General features: G+C 38.5%; 1 long non-coding RNA gene across 1 annotated transcript; it reads right to left on the reverse strand.

Moving 5' to 3' along the window:
- Positions 1 to 391: 391 nt before the first annotated feature.
- LOC132143381 (uncharacterized) lies at positions 392 to 985 on the reverse strand. The gene is made up of 3 exons (XR_009434245.1): positions 885 to 985; positions 569 to 629; positions 392 to 493 (listed from the first exon to the last, which is right to left on the reverse strand). It is a non-coding gene; the product is annotated as an uncharacterized LOC132143381 (long non-coding RNA).
- Positions 986 to 16,116: the final 15,131 nt, after the last annotated feature.

Genomic DNA, 16,116 nt, shown 5'->3' on the forward strand with positions numbered 1-16,116 from the left:
GGACTTCCTCCATAGTCGAGTCTTTAAAACATATCACATATGTTGTTAAACATATAAAATGTGCAGATATATTTTACCTTTATCAAATGTACAGTATGTTTCATAGAATACTTAAAAGGATAAAACTCACTGTGTTATCCCTCCAGGAATAAATATATCCATCAATGTTTAGCACTGGGGTGATATAGAAGTCCAGGTTTTTAAACAACGTGTTCACATTCGAGTCGGTTTTGTAGGAGCCCAGGATCTTTCCCAGCATAACAAACAAGTTCAGTTCAGTTCATTTTAAATTAAATTCATTTATTTAGATTAAACATAACATTTTATATTTTAAGTTAAAACAACTTGGACATTTATGATGATAACACGTATTGCACTAAACAGGTAGTACCTTTAGTAATGTAATGTTCCTCTTCTCATAAGTTTGTCCATATACCATGCTGGACACAACGTCTGGGTTTTCCCTTTCCATCTGATTCATCCAAGCTGAGATCTGTTTGGAGAGATTTACCAGGTGAATAAAAGAAACAATCAATCAATATCAATTGCTAGTACAGGATCACCTCACCTCATCCATGGTGTGGTACTTCGTGTAGTCATACGATCTGTGTTCCAGTCCACTAGCCAATCTGTATTGAATTAAAACACTTAACTGAATCAAATGAGGAAAAATCTCTCGGATGGTTAAAAAGACTGATCTTATGTCCCAATGTCAGATATCCTATTTAATAAAATAAGTTTCACTCTTCACTCTTTTTTCATGAATGCTAAGCTAGAATTATCTCAGCTTTCCAAAAAAAAACTTAATGCTTAGTTCTGTCTTAATTCAACCTCCATCAAGACAATGTCATATACAGTCTATGGTCATAACCCTGAAATTTTACCTGTCCAGCACAACCAAGACCACCAAAACAGATATTACAGAGCCCTTCATGTTTGTTTGTTATCCAGGCGTGGTGAACCTGACAGTGAACCTAGTACAGCCTCCCACCCCCACCTCGGAGGCATCAATCGCGACGATAAACTGTCTCATGCTATCCGGATTGATAAGGATGGGCGCAAAAGTAAATAGAGTCTTAAGACGATCAAATGCAACTTGAGCAGACCCTGACCACTTGAAACTGGACTTAACGGAGGTTAAGGCGGTAAGCGGCGCGGCCACCTGGCTAAAGTTGCATATAAAACGACGATAAAAATTAGCAAAGCCGAGAAAGCATTAAAACGAAACACAGCCTGACAGTGACTTATAAAGCAGCTCTCACAGAGAAACCACCTCAACTGATAACGGTGTATTTGTCATAAATCTGGTCTAACACCCCTTACGAAAGGAAAATATATTTACCAATATATTTCTTAAAATATATTGTAATATATTATTTTCCCTTTTTATTTTCTAATATGTTATATATTTGAATACATTTAATAATATATTGATGATACATATATTATATAATATATTGCAAAATATACAAATGATTGCCGCTTTCAATATATTGCAATATATTGGAAAAAATAAATATATTTAAGAATATATGCCTAATATACATGATATTTTCCAATATACTGCAATATATTTTTGTTTCATAAGGGACACTGATGTGTGTTTTTAAGTTCAAGGACAGTAGCTTGTTTGTGTATGATGAAATCTCATCCTGTGCTTTTAGCATAGGCGATCATCCCTTGCAGACAGAGTTACACAAACATTGAATGAAGGGACAAAATGTCTCTCGTTCCAGGAATCTGGATTACAGTCGATGCTTTTGTACTCTACCTTATCAACATAAATTGTCACAAAAACTATCTCCATAAAAATTCAGCTCTGAAAATCCTCATAACGTGAGACTGCAAAACACAAATAAATGTGGGCAGACGAGGGAGCGTTCCATTGAACTTGATGGGAATTTGGCTGATTTCCAGCTTCTGTGATGATCCAAACAGGAGCTTTTGAGGAGGAGAATAAACATTAATGATTGTTAACTGATTAGATAGTTTCATATTGTATAGGGCATGTTCTCTGTAACTGTATTTAATAGAGCATATGAAACATAATGGGTGATAAGCTCGGAAAGGAAATCAAAGAAAGGAGAAAAGTCTTTGAAAACAGTCTGTTTCATATTGGGAAAAAAAAAAAGTTTGGATAAGACAGTTGAATCTGCTGTATGGCCATGTCTTAAAATGGAGCAAAATTACCCCATTTGGTCAAGTGAGGGGTGTTAAATAGTCTGGAGGATGATTGCAGGGGTGTGGTGTTAAAAATCACACCCGGCCTGTGATGGGGGAGAGAGGACTCAAACGCGAAAGTGGCTGCGGACAGTGTAGACAGGAGAACCCTCAATCCGAACGGCGGAGAAAGACGAACGAGGGGATGAGCAGTTAACCGGCTTTATGCAAGAAACGTTAAATACAGGGTGAATGCGACGAAGATTAGGCGGTAGATGTAGTTTGACGGCAACAGGGCAACATAATGATCTTGACTATGCGGAACGGTCCGATAAAACGGGGTGCTAGTTTGCGAGACTCAGAATAGAGCGGAGTATTGGAAGTGGAAAGCCACACTCTCTGACCAAAAATTTAGAGAGGGCTTTTGACACGAGATCTATTGGCCGCGACGCTCATGCGCTTTCTCAAACGACAAAGGGCAGATCTTACCCTCCTCCAGGTTCGTTTGCAATGACGGATAAACGTATGAACGGATGGGCAGTTAGTATCGGTCTCTTGAGACGACAATAGAGGGGGTTGGTAACCCAGGCAACACTGGAGGGTGAGAGGCCTGAGGCAGAAGATGGAAGAGAGTTATTAGCATATTCTGCCCAGGGCAGCTGTTTAGCCCAGGATGCGGGGTTACGAAAAGCTAGACTGCGGAGAATGCGGGCTACAATTTGATTGGCTCGTTCTGCCTGACCATTAGTCTGAGGGTGAAAAACCCGAAGAGAGGCTGGCGGTGGCCCCAATAAGACGGCAGAACTCTCTCCAAAACTGCGAGGTTGAATTGCGGACCCCTCTCTAACCACTGTCGCCACTCACCTAATGCAAGGCGGATGGCGATCAGTTCACGATTACGACATCATAATTACGCTCCGTGGGGGAGAGACGATGGGAAAAGTAGGCGGACGGGTGTATCTTGTCATCAGAAGCCAACCGCTGGGAAAGAATGGCTCCCACCCCCACCTCGGAGGCATCAATCGCGACGATAAACTGTCTCATGCTATCCGGATTGATAAGGATGGGCGCAGAAGTAAATAGAGTCTTAAGACGATCAAATGCAACTTGAGCAGACCCTGACCACTTGAAACTGGACTTAACGGAGGTTAAGGCGGTAAGCGGCGCGGCCACCTGGCTAAAGTTGCATATAAAGCGACGATAAAAATTAGCAAAGCCGAGAAAGCATTAAAACGAAACACGAGAGTCAGGAATGGGCCAGTCGGCCACTGCCTGGACCTTAGCTGGGTCCATACTGATCCCCTCAGCGGAGTTGACCAAGCCCAGAAACTTAACCGAGGGCACATGAAATGAGCATTTCTCTGCCTTGACAAAAAGACGATTCTCAAGCAACCATTGGAGGTTGTTGAACATGTTGAACATGAATCTGGAGAGACGGCGAGAAAACCAAAATGTCATCAAGATAGACAAAGACGAATAAGTTGAGCATATCCCGAAGAATGTCATTGATAAGAGACTGAAAGACGGTGGGGGTGTTAACCAATCCGAAAGAAAGAACCCTGTATTCAAAGTGTCAGAGGGGCGTGTTAAAAGCGGTCTTCCATTCACCCCCCTCTTTAATATGGACGAGATGATAAGCGTTACGGAGGTCGAGTTTGGTAAAAACCTTTCCCCCCTGTAGGACTTTGAAGGCCGAGGACATCAGTGGTAAGGGATAGCGATTCTTAATGGTGATGTCATTCAGCCCCCGATTATCAATGCAGGTGCGCAAAGAGCCATCCTTCTTCTTGACAAAAAAAAACCCAGCGCCGGCCGGGGACGATGACGGAACGATGGTGCCGGCTCTAAGGGATTCGGATAAATAATTTTCTAACGAGCCTACCCTGTGGGGGCGTGGTTCTCGGGCGAAGATCGATAGCGCAATCGTACGGGCGGTGAGGGGTAAGAGACATCTCTGGTACACCAGACAAATCTCCTGCCTCCTCTTGCAACACAGAAACAGAAGACACAGGGGAAACAGCAGAGACTAAACACTCAACATGACATGACACTTTCCAAGACAAGATAGATCCCTTAGCCCAATCAATGCGAGGGTTATGGAGCTTAAGCCAAGGATGGCCCAGAACAACCGGAGTGAAAGGAGAACGAAAAATAAAAAAGGATATTGTCTCTCTGTGGTTACCGGAAATGGTAAGAGTCAATGGAATAGTCTCCTTCTGTACTCTAGGTAGGGAGCTGCCATCAAGGGCAAAAAGAGGAGTGGAGTCTCTTAAGTGTGTGAGAGGAATACCTTGCTGAAGCGCCCACTCCTCATCCACAAAGTTTCCTTCTGCCCCAGAGTCGATCAGGGCGGAGCAGAAGACTCCAATGGAGTTGTGCCGGAAGTGTAGTGCAGGAACTTGTTGGGATGATCTTGGTGGTAGTGCTCGCCAGTAACCCTTCGCCTACTGACGAGCGCTGGCTTTTACCGGACACACGGAAACAAAGTGCTTGGTGCTGGCACAGTACATGCAGAGATGATTCGAAATCCTCCTGTCGCGCTCTTTAGACGAGATCAGAAGGCATGCTAGCTGCATCGGCTCTGCGTCCTGGGCCGTGGTGGGGGGAATGGAGTTGACAAGTGCAGAGTAAAAGAGAGTGTCCTCAAGGCTGTGAGCTCGGCGCTGTTGGTTGAATTGCCTCTCCACACGAATGGCTTGGACGACGAGGTCGTCGAGCCGAGTGGGGATCTCTCGGATGAGGACTTCGTCCCTCACTTCAGGAGTCAGGCCCTCCAAGAAGTGGGCGACCAGCATGGGTTGATTCCAGCCGCTGGTGGTAGCTAAGGTTCGGAACTCAATTGAAAAGTCTCACACGGAGCGCCTGCCCTGCTGGAGTGTGGAAAGCAGACGAGAAGCCTCCTCACCATAGGCTGACCGGTCGAAGACTCGAATCATCTCCTCCTTGAAAAGCACAAAGCTGGAGATGCAATCTGTCTCCATCTCCCAGTTAGCCGTTCCCCATTCACAAGCCCGACCGGAGAGCAGAGAGTTAAGAAAGAACAACATTGCATTGGCTCACCCGAGTAGACCGGATGATTATTTATCCGTGGCTCTGGCAGAACGGAGGAGGCATGAGAGGCGGTAGGCTGAAGGCGCAGACTGTGGACCTGGCAGGAGAGCTCGGATATTTGGGCGGCCAGTGTCTCGATGGCATGTCGGGGCAGTGGAGATGTTCTCCTCATGCTTCCATAGCAGGACACCCTGGTGTTCGAAGGCCGTCTGGAATGGGCTGCCACTCGCTAAATCCATGCTGGTCAGATTGTTCTGTGATGGGGGAGAGAGGACTCAAACGCGAGAGTGGCGATTACAGTTCTTAATTTGAGTCTGACCAGGTAATCAGGTAATCCAACTTAAATTTGGACTCGTCTGACCATAAAACACTATTCCACTTTGAAATAGTCCATTTTAAATGAGCCTTGGCCCACAGGACACGACGGCGCTTTTGGACCATGTTCACATATGGCTTCCTTTTTGCATGATAGAGCTTTAGTTGGCATCTGCTGATGGCACGGCGGATTGTGTTTACCGACAGTGGTTTCTGAAAGTATTCCTGGGCCCATTTAGTAATGTCATTGACACAATCATGCCGATGAGTGATGCAGTGTCGTCTGAGAGCCCGAAGACCACGGGCATCCAATAAAGGTCTCCGGCCTTGTCCCTTACGCACAGAGATTTCTCCAGTTTCTCTGAATCTTTTGATGATGTTATGCACTGTAGATGATGAGATTTGCAAAGCCTTTGCAATTTGACGTTGAGGAACATTGTTTTTAAAGTTTTCCACAATTTTTTTACGCAGTCTTTCACAGATTGGAGAGCCTCTGCCCATCTTTACTTCTGAGAGACTCTGCTTCTCTAAGACAAAGCTTTTATAGCTAATCATGTTACAGACCTGATATCAATTAACTTAATTAATCACTAGATGTTCTCCCAGCTGAATCTTTTCAAAACTGCTTGCTTTTTTAGCCATTTGTTGCCCCCGTGCCAACTTTTTTGAGACCTGTAGCAGGCATTAAATTTTAAATGAGCTAATTAAGTGGATAAAAGTGTAAAATTTCTCAGTTTAAACATTTGCTACGTTATCTATGTTCTATTGTGAATAAAATATTGGCTCATGTGATTTGAAATTCCTTTAGTTTTCATTTTATTAATATTAATTTTATTATCCCAACTTTTCCGGAATTCGGGTTGTAGTCCATGTGACATCAGAGGGTCAGTTAGAATTTTTTGAAGCATTGAAAATACATTTTGGTCCAAAAATAGCAAAAACTACGACTTTATTCAGCATTGTCTTCTCTTCCGGATCTGTTGTGAACGAGTTCAGAACACTGCAGTTGAGAGAGATCTGAAGATAAACACAGGAACATCTATAAGGGATGCTTTGGATGACCTTGTTCCATGTCTCGCCAATCTAATAAAAAACCTTGGTCTCTTGGTCCTGGCACTCGTCTAAAGAAAAAGATTAAATGGTTTTTTTTGTAAACAAAGTAAAAGTAGCCTTTCTTTCATTAAAAAATAAAGGGAATTTATGATTGCATAAACTCCATCCAAATACTTACAGCAAGCACATCTATTCTGAATGCACATAATGATCCATGTTCATTCTGATCTCATTCTCCCTGGTACTCAGCCAGGAACTTTGTCTGGTCTGGACCAGAGCCAGGATTAAAACCCTGACTAGGACAGACCCCAAAGATCCAGTCAGTGGAGCCACAAATCAGTACCCCATTATATGGCCTTAAAAACTCCAGCACCCTTATTAGCTTTTAAATACATCTCGAGAACTCATCATTTGCAGGCCACTGAGTGTCATGGTCTGAGCACATAAATGACCAGTTAAGGCCAATATAGCTATTAATGTCTATAAAACCTGACTTCAGCTGAATGTATTAAAAAGAACCAATAATTTAAACATATAACAATGCATAGTGACACAGTGAGTACATGAAAACTATATTGTGACTGTATAAAAGTGACTTTTATGCAACAATGTGCTAAAATCTTTCAGTTTTTACAGTGCACACACATAAAGTATGTATTTTTAAAATATTTCCATGTATTTCCAAGTATATATTTTTATTCATATACTTGATATTTTAAAAATAATATTTTAAATGTAGAAATGTAACAATTTTCTTAAATATATAAAAGCATGTGTGTGTGTGTGTTTATATATACATATGAATATACACAGTACACACATATATATTATATAAACTATATTATGTAAACTAAATGTTTTATTTTGTATGCGGTTGATCGCAATTAATCACTTGACAGCACAATTATTAATGTATCTCCACCCTCAGGAACCATTTCCTCTACTATCCTTTGAGGAAATAAGGGCCTTTTGCACCGCTTTAGTTCCAGAACTAAATGTACAGTACTAAAGTACTGGGACAATTTTGCGCAAACTATTTCCTAGTACCATTTAAAGGGTTGCATTCGCATAGACAGTGTGTACTAGGATGTGACGTATGCTGAACGACAGAGATGTCATTTGTGCACGGCATTCAACAACAACATTAACAAAGAAGAACAATGTTAACAACAGGAGGATGGAGGATGCTGCGATCGGAGCTGTGTTTTTGTTGTGTCTCGCGGATTTTCAAAATAATGGACATGGAATGTCAACGTATACGTAAAGCGATTGAATGAACGGAAAGGAGGACTAAGAATCTCCAATGAAAAATGGCAGTGCAACATTTGCTACAAGGGCCTCCACTTCACCGTCCGTACATTTATCGATGTTCCCCATACTTGCGAAATAAGTTGACACAATGTTTACAGTACGTTACACTGTGTTTTAAATCATGGCGGGTGAGGGCATTTTCGAACACGTCTGGCCAATCAATCTTTACTTATGTCACGAGTAGTACCAGTTGTGCTGGTTAGACCCTGCTCCGGAGTAGGCTAATTTCGTTCTCGAAAAAGGCAGTCCGGTAATAAAATTGTACCTAGTTCCGGCGGTGCGAAAATGTCAAAAGTGAGTAGTTCCACAATTATTTCTTGTACTATGAAAAGGTTCCGGCAATGCGAAAGGCCCTATAACTTCATATTGTAGTGAACAATGCCAGTACTGCTGTAGGGGAACTGCTTAATACAACTCTGCAATTTCTACAAGAAGAAAAATTGACCGAAAACGAATAAACATGCTCACCAGCCATGGGACAGAATCCGTATTTCCGATCTGAATCATAGTCAGTAGTAGTACTACACCACTTCATGCTGTCACGGCGGCCGTCAGATGTGCAGTCTGTGTAGTTGCGTCCATTATACTTGAAGGGAAACTGGCACAGAGCACCATTAGAGTTTCCTCCACGAGTCGCCACAAGCTCTGAAAGACCAAAAAAGGAACAATCAGACAAACCAAAAGTGAAATCTTTAATCATCACATTAATCTGCACCCTACTGAAATTCTATTGTATACTGGTTTCAACCAAGGCTTTGCCCACTTGGTCAACCAGTTTTACCAAGAAGACCATATAGTGTGACTACGCTGGTCGAAACCAACAAAAACTAGGTAGTTTGCTGGTTTAAGTCAAAGTCTTCAAGATTTATAAAGAAAGAGGCTCTGAGATGCACTTACGGTTCTTTCGGGTACAGAATGAGTACAAGCCGTCACTATCATAGTCAGATGTAGTACTACACCATAACTGCCCATCTGTTCGGCCCTCAGAGATGCAAGAGTAGTGGGTGTTCCCACTAAAAACAAATGGGAACACACATGGCTGCCCAACGGAGTTGCCACCGTAAACAAAGGACTGTCCATCTGCATAAATCAAGTAGAGGACAACTATAATAATGGCACTGGGGTGTTTCGAATATTCAAATCATTTAAACTTGTATACTCATTTGGGAGATAACTCAACCAAGCAACAAACAAATGATGGGACATTCATAAAGAATGTGTATAACATTTCAAAGAAATTCAGATTTAATGCAATTTTAAAATTGTTAAAAAAATATGCTCTGTAACTGCTTGCAGAACTTGACTAGCCTATTTATACAGATTTACAGGAATAGCCATTAGTTTGCAAAATGTTTGCAAAGACAAATGTACAGTACGAGTAAACACTGACTCACCAACTGGTTTACAAGTCCACTCAGTGGCGCAAAAAGTGGGTATGCCCCACGCATAAGGGCGCCGCACCATGGGGGGCGCCAACGCGATGGTTAATTTTTTTTTATAATAAAAAATAAAAATGTGTATTAAAAGTTATATATATATATATATATAAATATATACATTTTAGAGGACTAACAGGCGCCGGTGCCCTCATAATATTCCATCATAGAATTTAGACATAGAACCTCGCGAGTGGGTGGGGCGCCGTGAGCGCTGAGTGAGCAGCAGTAGCCTAACGTTAGTGCATTGTCAATGAAACTCGAAAAAGCTCTCGGGGGCTAAAAATAGAAAAAGAAAGAGGGAAAAGGAGATGGTATGTCAAGGGATGCGACAGCAGCTAAATAAGTGATTGGTGAAAGGCAACAGGTAGGATTTAAAATGTTACGTCTATGCTCGGAGAATATGTAAAACTGGAATATGAGCTGTCATTTATTCCGTCATCACCACACGTTGATATCTGTGTTTAAACTAAACTAATTTAAGCTTTGTCAGTTTAAACATTTAAGAGGCAGAGGACGCGAGCTCGCACGCGCATTGAGAAGATTTGTGCATGTGCTCATCCGAAGCACGCAAACCCGCGCCTCAGAACGCGCGCAAATATAAGCTCTCTCTTAAGTATTTTATTTAAATGGACAAATTCAGACAAAAATTATGTCAAAATGCCCGTCTTGATAAGTATCCTAGCCCTGCTGTATTAGTGCATTCTCTTAAAGTGACAGTCTTTATATTAATCGAACAGCAACAACAAAGAAATCACTCACTGCTCTTGATTAAAAAGCTTTTGTAACAGATTGTTCAGTTTCTCCTAATGTTGGCTCGAAAGGCTATAATGGTCAAATGGGTTGGTAGTGATGCCCCCTCTACTCAGATGTGGAAATCTATGATATCTGAAGTTGTAACTATAGAAAGATTGAGGTATTGTCGCAAAGGTAAATCGCACCTGTTTAAAAAATGGGAGAATATTTTTAAGTGTCTAAAGATTAAACGGTCATAAACAAAAACTGGATAAAATTTAGGTACAATCATATGATGAAATGCTGTATGTAAATTGTCCACATGTTCATGAATATGTTAATTATTTCCTGTGCTGTGTTTTAGTTTTAATATGTTTTTGTCTAATAATTAAAATGTTTAATGAAAAGAATATCTAAAAAAATATATAGAAAAAAAAAAGCTTTTGTAACTTTAATAAAGAACAATCTTTAATTTATAGTCAAATATGCGATGCTGTTTTACATTTGATTACTTTATTAAATTTATGTATCTAAAAACTAATACTAGACCTCTTTACTCTATTGTATTTATTTTTGCTTTTGCTCGTAGTTAGAATTTTTTTTAATTATAATTTCTCCATAAACATAGCACATACCGAACTGTACCGAAATGTGACCCTTGAACCGTGAAACAAACCGAACTGTGAAAATTTGAACTGTGCCACCCCAATAATAATATATATGTGTGTGTGTGTGTGTGTGTGTGTGTACATATATACCATATAATTATGGTAGGCTTACAGTGGCTGTCTGATATACTTTAAAATAAACATTTATTATTTAAAAGCCCATACATGATGATGTCATGATGATGACAATTATTTATTTAGAAGTGGTGGGGGGGGGGGGGGGGCGCCAACATGTTTTCTGCATACCCCTCTAACAGTGGATAGTTGCGCCCCTGAGTCCACTCTACCTTTCCATTCCGGGTCCAGGTGTCTCCGATTCTATAGGAATTTCCTCCTTCATGGAAATGATCTGTAAACAATAAAAAGCGGATAGTTTAATATTGGATTATTATTTTGTATTTTTTTTAATGTACAGTTCTTCTTTTCTTTCTTCTTCTTCTCCTTTCTTGTACTTACTTGCGATGGTGCAGATAATTTTGCCTCTGCCGGAGCCAACTCTATTTTAAAGATCATTTTTTCCCCTATTAACTAACATGCATTACTAGCATTTTATCTGTTTATTAGTACTTATAAAGCACATACTAATGCCTTATTCTGCATGGCTGTATTCTACATCCCATAATCCTACCCCATACATAAATTTAACAACTAGCTTACTAACTATTAATGAGCAGCAAATTATGGGTTTACTGAGGCAAAAGTTAATAGATATGTAGTTCAAACTGAAAAATTAGATCTTAAAATTACGCATGCCATTTTTACGTCCCAAATAAATAAACTGATGAACTTACTGTCATAGAAAGTTAAACTCCTGGCTTCCTCGTAGACCGTGTCCAGACTGATTTGTTGCTGCGATTGTCTTTTACTTTTCCCTGCAGATTGTGGCATACAGTGGACAGATCCCCCGATGCACAGCAGGAGCAGAAGCCTCTTTAGTGAGATACGGGTCATTTTCACCCGCTACGGAGAACACCTGTGTCAATGTGCAGTGTGTTGCATCACAGAAGTGAACGGGAAGAGCTACAAAGTGGGCACTCCACCTGATGTACTGTGTGAGTACTTTAAATCAATGTACACTCTCATGACCTGAAGACAATCAGGTCTAGAAAAAAATGAACTAACAGTGAACTGCTATTTTTAAATCACACAAAGAGCCAAATTGTTCAAATAAACTGCTCTTTTTAAATCACTTCGCTCATGCAATACTGTGCATTATTATGGGCATGCACAATATATATATTGAAGATACAGTGAGCGACATCACACACATTTAAAAGGCGGTCTCATTTTAGAAGGGGATGTTCTCAAGTTGACTTACCCTTCAGTTTTGTTCCACCTCAAAACTTGTGACTGCATTTTCTTCACCTCTGTAAAACTCCCAAATCCTTTCCTTCAGCTATAACTGAATTCTAAAACATCTTGCCATTTTTCCTCAACCTGTCAAAAACAGTCAATACAGTTATGTCAGTTATCAGCAATATTAGACATATTTTAATTTACAGGTATCTATGGCTCAATTAAAGTTAATTATTAAAAACGTTAACCTTTTTGCAAATATCATATGTAATGTCCATTTTTCATACTGTATGTGAAGCCGAAATTAAGTTTTTTAGTTTTGTATTTTCATTTATTTGATCAGCTTTTACATTCGTATCGGACAGTATTTGAAGTAGCAATGCATTTCTAAAATTATAAAGTCTAAAACCTCTGGTGTATTTTTCAGAGATTGATAAACAAAAAATAAGCTCCGCCCTAATGATCTTTATAATATTCAGTTTAACTGGTATAATTACAACAAAACCCGCCATTCAGATGTTTAGCAACTTACTGTCTCATGAATCTCGAGTGCAAATGCGATGATTTTAGACCACTATTTTAAAGTGGACCATGTGCTCAAATAAGTACTGTCTAACAAAAACCACCTGGTTTGATATTTTATTGTCTAATGCAATAAAATTATAGAAATATCATGAGACATTACATTGGTGTTTTTCAGGATTTTCTGTGATGTGTAAGATTGATTGCAGAGCTCTATTTGGCCAGCTGATGGCAGTATATACACAGATATCATGTTTGAAGATGTTTGCAAGCCTGTATAAACTGCTGTCAACATCAGCAACCACAGATAGAAGTTAAACATAGGAGAGAAATGAGGGATAAGATCTCCCTTGTGGCAGGCTTCTCCTGTACACACTAAGACCTGGAGCCCTCCTCTATTTATCACTGACTAACTGCATGACAGAGAAAACAGAGATATGCCCTGTTTGTCATATTAAAAATTCCCAGAGTAATCAAGTGTGTATACCTTTCTTCATTTCAACCGAAGGTTAGGGGGCAACACTTACTGTTTAATTTATATATATTTTTTCTTTCAGTTCTAGGACTGGAATGAAATACTAGTGCACAGTGTTCTGAATACTGTACGGTAGCCTATATATACTGCCTATATGTGAAACAGTATGTATTTTTTAGTATGCTATTGTTTTGTTGTCACATTTTGCCAGTGTTTTTCAGTTATTATTTTGCATATAAATAGTTAAAATCCAATTTAGTGGGGGAAAAATGAATAATGTGCACAGCATATGCTACATACAAACTTAGTATGGTTAGTGTAGTGGGATGTCATTACAAAAAAACAGATTCATTACTGTATGCTGTAAAGTGGGGAAAAAAAGAATGTAAATTGGGTTTATAAGTTGTGGTGGTGTGTGAGATTGTGATAGAAATACAATTCAATTAAATAGTGATAAATTATTTACATTATATTTTATATTTAAAACTCTACAGTTATTTATTTAACAATCAGAATATTAAAGATATTAAAATATTTTTTAATAAAAAAACATTGAAATTTATAAAAAATTATTATTTATTATTATTCATATTCAAAAACATCGAGATTTTAAAGACAAAAAAAGTCAAAAATCCAAATAATAACTTATTACAATATTTTTATAATATATTAATAATGTAGAAATTAAAAAGAGAAATTATTATTATAACAATCATTATATGTATTGAGCACTGCATTACAGAATTTAGGAACTGGTCATTTGTCAATTATTGGCCATGACATTAAAATAATTAGACAGAATTTTTATATTGGTGCATCTCTAAAATCATAATGTCTAGGACGGCAGCTTTATCATCTACTGATATATAAATGAAAAAAAAAGACTAGCATAGCCCTGATACTGTATATAATAAATGTAAATATCATTTTGAAATACCAAAATAATAATAATAAAGAATAAAAACATTTAAAATGTAATTAATGCAACAAGATTAAAAAATATTGAAGAAAAAAGTAAATAAAATCAAAAATAAATGCAAAAATATATTTACAAATATATATATATAAAATAAATAAAATTATAAACATTCTATGTATTAAACAAAAATATAACTTAACTAGTTGCAGTCTCAACAGATTCATCAAGTAAATCATTTATATCATAGAGTTTCAGCTGACAAAAAAAAGCCTGGGAACCTGTGATCTCATGAAGCAGACTTTCAACCTTTACCCGCAACTATTGAACCGTCATGAACTCGAACTCCCAAAACAAGCCATGCCATTGGGCCATCATGAGAAAACATTCCCTCTCAGAGACCTCTCGATCATTCCTGCTCTGTGGTGGCCCATATGAGAAAGACAATCTCTGTGTGGAGCAGCAATGCTGGTGAATAATGTGCATGAGCGTTACAGTACCAACAACGGCCATCCATCATAGCTGTGTGCTGTGACATGAAGGTAATATGATCGCCTACTGGGCTCCAGCCAGATCTGTGAAAAGGACGTCTGGAGTGGTGAAAATAGAAGTCAGACTTGACGTCTCGAGATAGACGCACAGCTGGGCTCGAGTTGTTTTACTTCACTGATCGTTCGAGGCCTGTAGAAAGCATTGGTTTGTTTTTTATGGCTGCAGTGTTTATTTGCTGTCTGTCGGGTTTGTGCAGTACGTAAATGTGCAACATTAAGACGTATTCATTAATCAACGTCAAAACATTCAGTACACACCATTTGTCATGATGCATCTACTGATCATAAGAATGTGATTTTTGGATCCTCTGTAACTAAACCTCTTTATTATCTCATATGAGACCATCCTCTTCAAATCACCCCCGGAGGAATGTATTATTGCTCAGAAGTAACTCTTTTATATCTCAGGAGACTTAATGGAGATCTTAAGTTATGTTTTTATGGTATGGTCTCAGATGTCACTCCCACATATATTTTTTGGGAAACGGACCCAAATATGAAAATCACTGACGTACAGCAAAAGTACACATAGAAATGTACAAATCTAATTATTTACAGTACTGTTCAAAGTTTGGGGTCAGTGTGATTTTAAAATGTTTTTAAAAGAAGCCTCTTATGCTCACAGACACTGCATTCGTTTGATCAAAAATATAGTCATTTTGTGAAATATTATAATTTAAAATAACTGTTTTCTATTAAAATGCATTTTTTTTTTATTAAATTCATTTTGAAATTTATTTCTAACATTTATTTAAATTTATATCTGTGATGGTAAAGCTGTATTTTCAGCATCATTCCTCCAGTCGTCAGTGTCACATGATCCTTCAGAAATCATTCTAATATACTGATTTGCTGCTCAAGAAACAAACATTTCTTATGTTGAAAACAGTTTAGTTGCTTAATATTTTTGTGTAAACCATGATACTTATTTTTTTTTCATTATTTCTTTATTAAATAGAAAATTAATTTGAATTTAAAATCTTGTGCAACAGCGTAAAGTCATATTTGCTGAAAGAAAAAAGTATTAATTTCTTTCAAAATAAAATCTTACTGACCTCAAACTTGGATGGTAGTGAATATTATTTATTTCAAATATTAATAGAATTCTAAAGTTAATGTGGACAGCATAGCTCAGATATTTTCATGAGAAGTTTAAGAGAAATGTTGGAGATAATATTAAAATGACTATATTTTTGACTTTTAATAACTAAAAATGTATTAATTAATCAATTTCATGCAAAAAAAAAAAAAAAAATCCATCTCAATTTGCACTCAATTGAATCTCTTTGCTGTTTAGGATAAACAAGTGAAGGTTTTTCTCCATTGTTCCTTCTGCTCCTTCCACCTTTCAGTTATTCCAGCCTCCTACATTACAATTCATATTTATTCAATTAAATTTTTCTTTCCGAATATCATCCCTCTTTTTTTCCAATCGATGTATCAGACAACAAGTGCAAACGCATCTAGGTCTTGCACGGAACCTGTATGAAATGCTAATATAGCATATCATACAGTATATGATGCCTTATTATTGCAGTGCAAGACTTCGGTGCTGCCCACGTGCCATACACTCATCACCTCGACTAATGGGACTGTGACGGCCCTGCCGCCCACATCTGTTTCCATG

Source organism: Carassius carassius, chromosome 7 (assembly GCF_963082965.1).
Source record: "Carassius carassius chromosome 7, fCarCar2.1, whole genome shotgun sequence".
Lineage (NCBI taxonomy): Eukaryota > Metazoa > Chordata > Actinopteri > Cypriniformes > Cyprinidae > Carassius > Carassius carassius.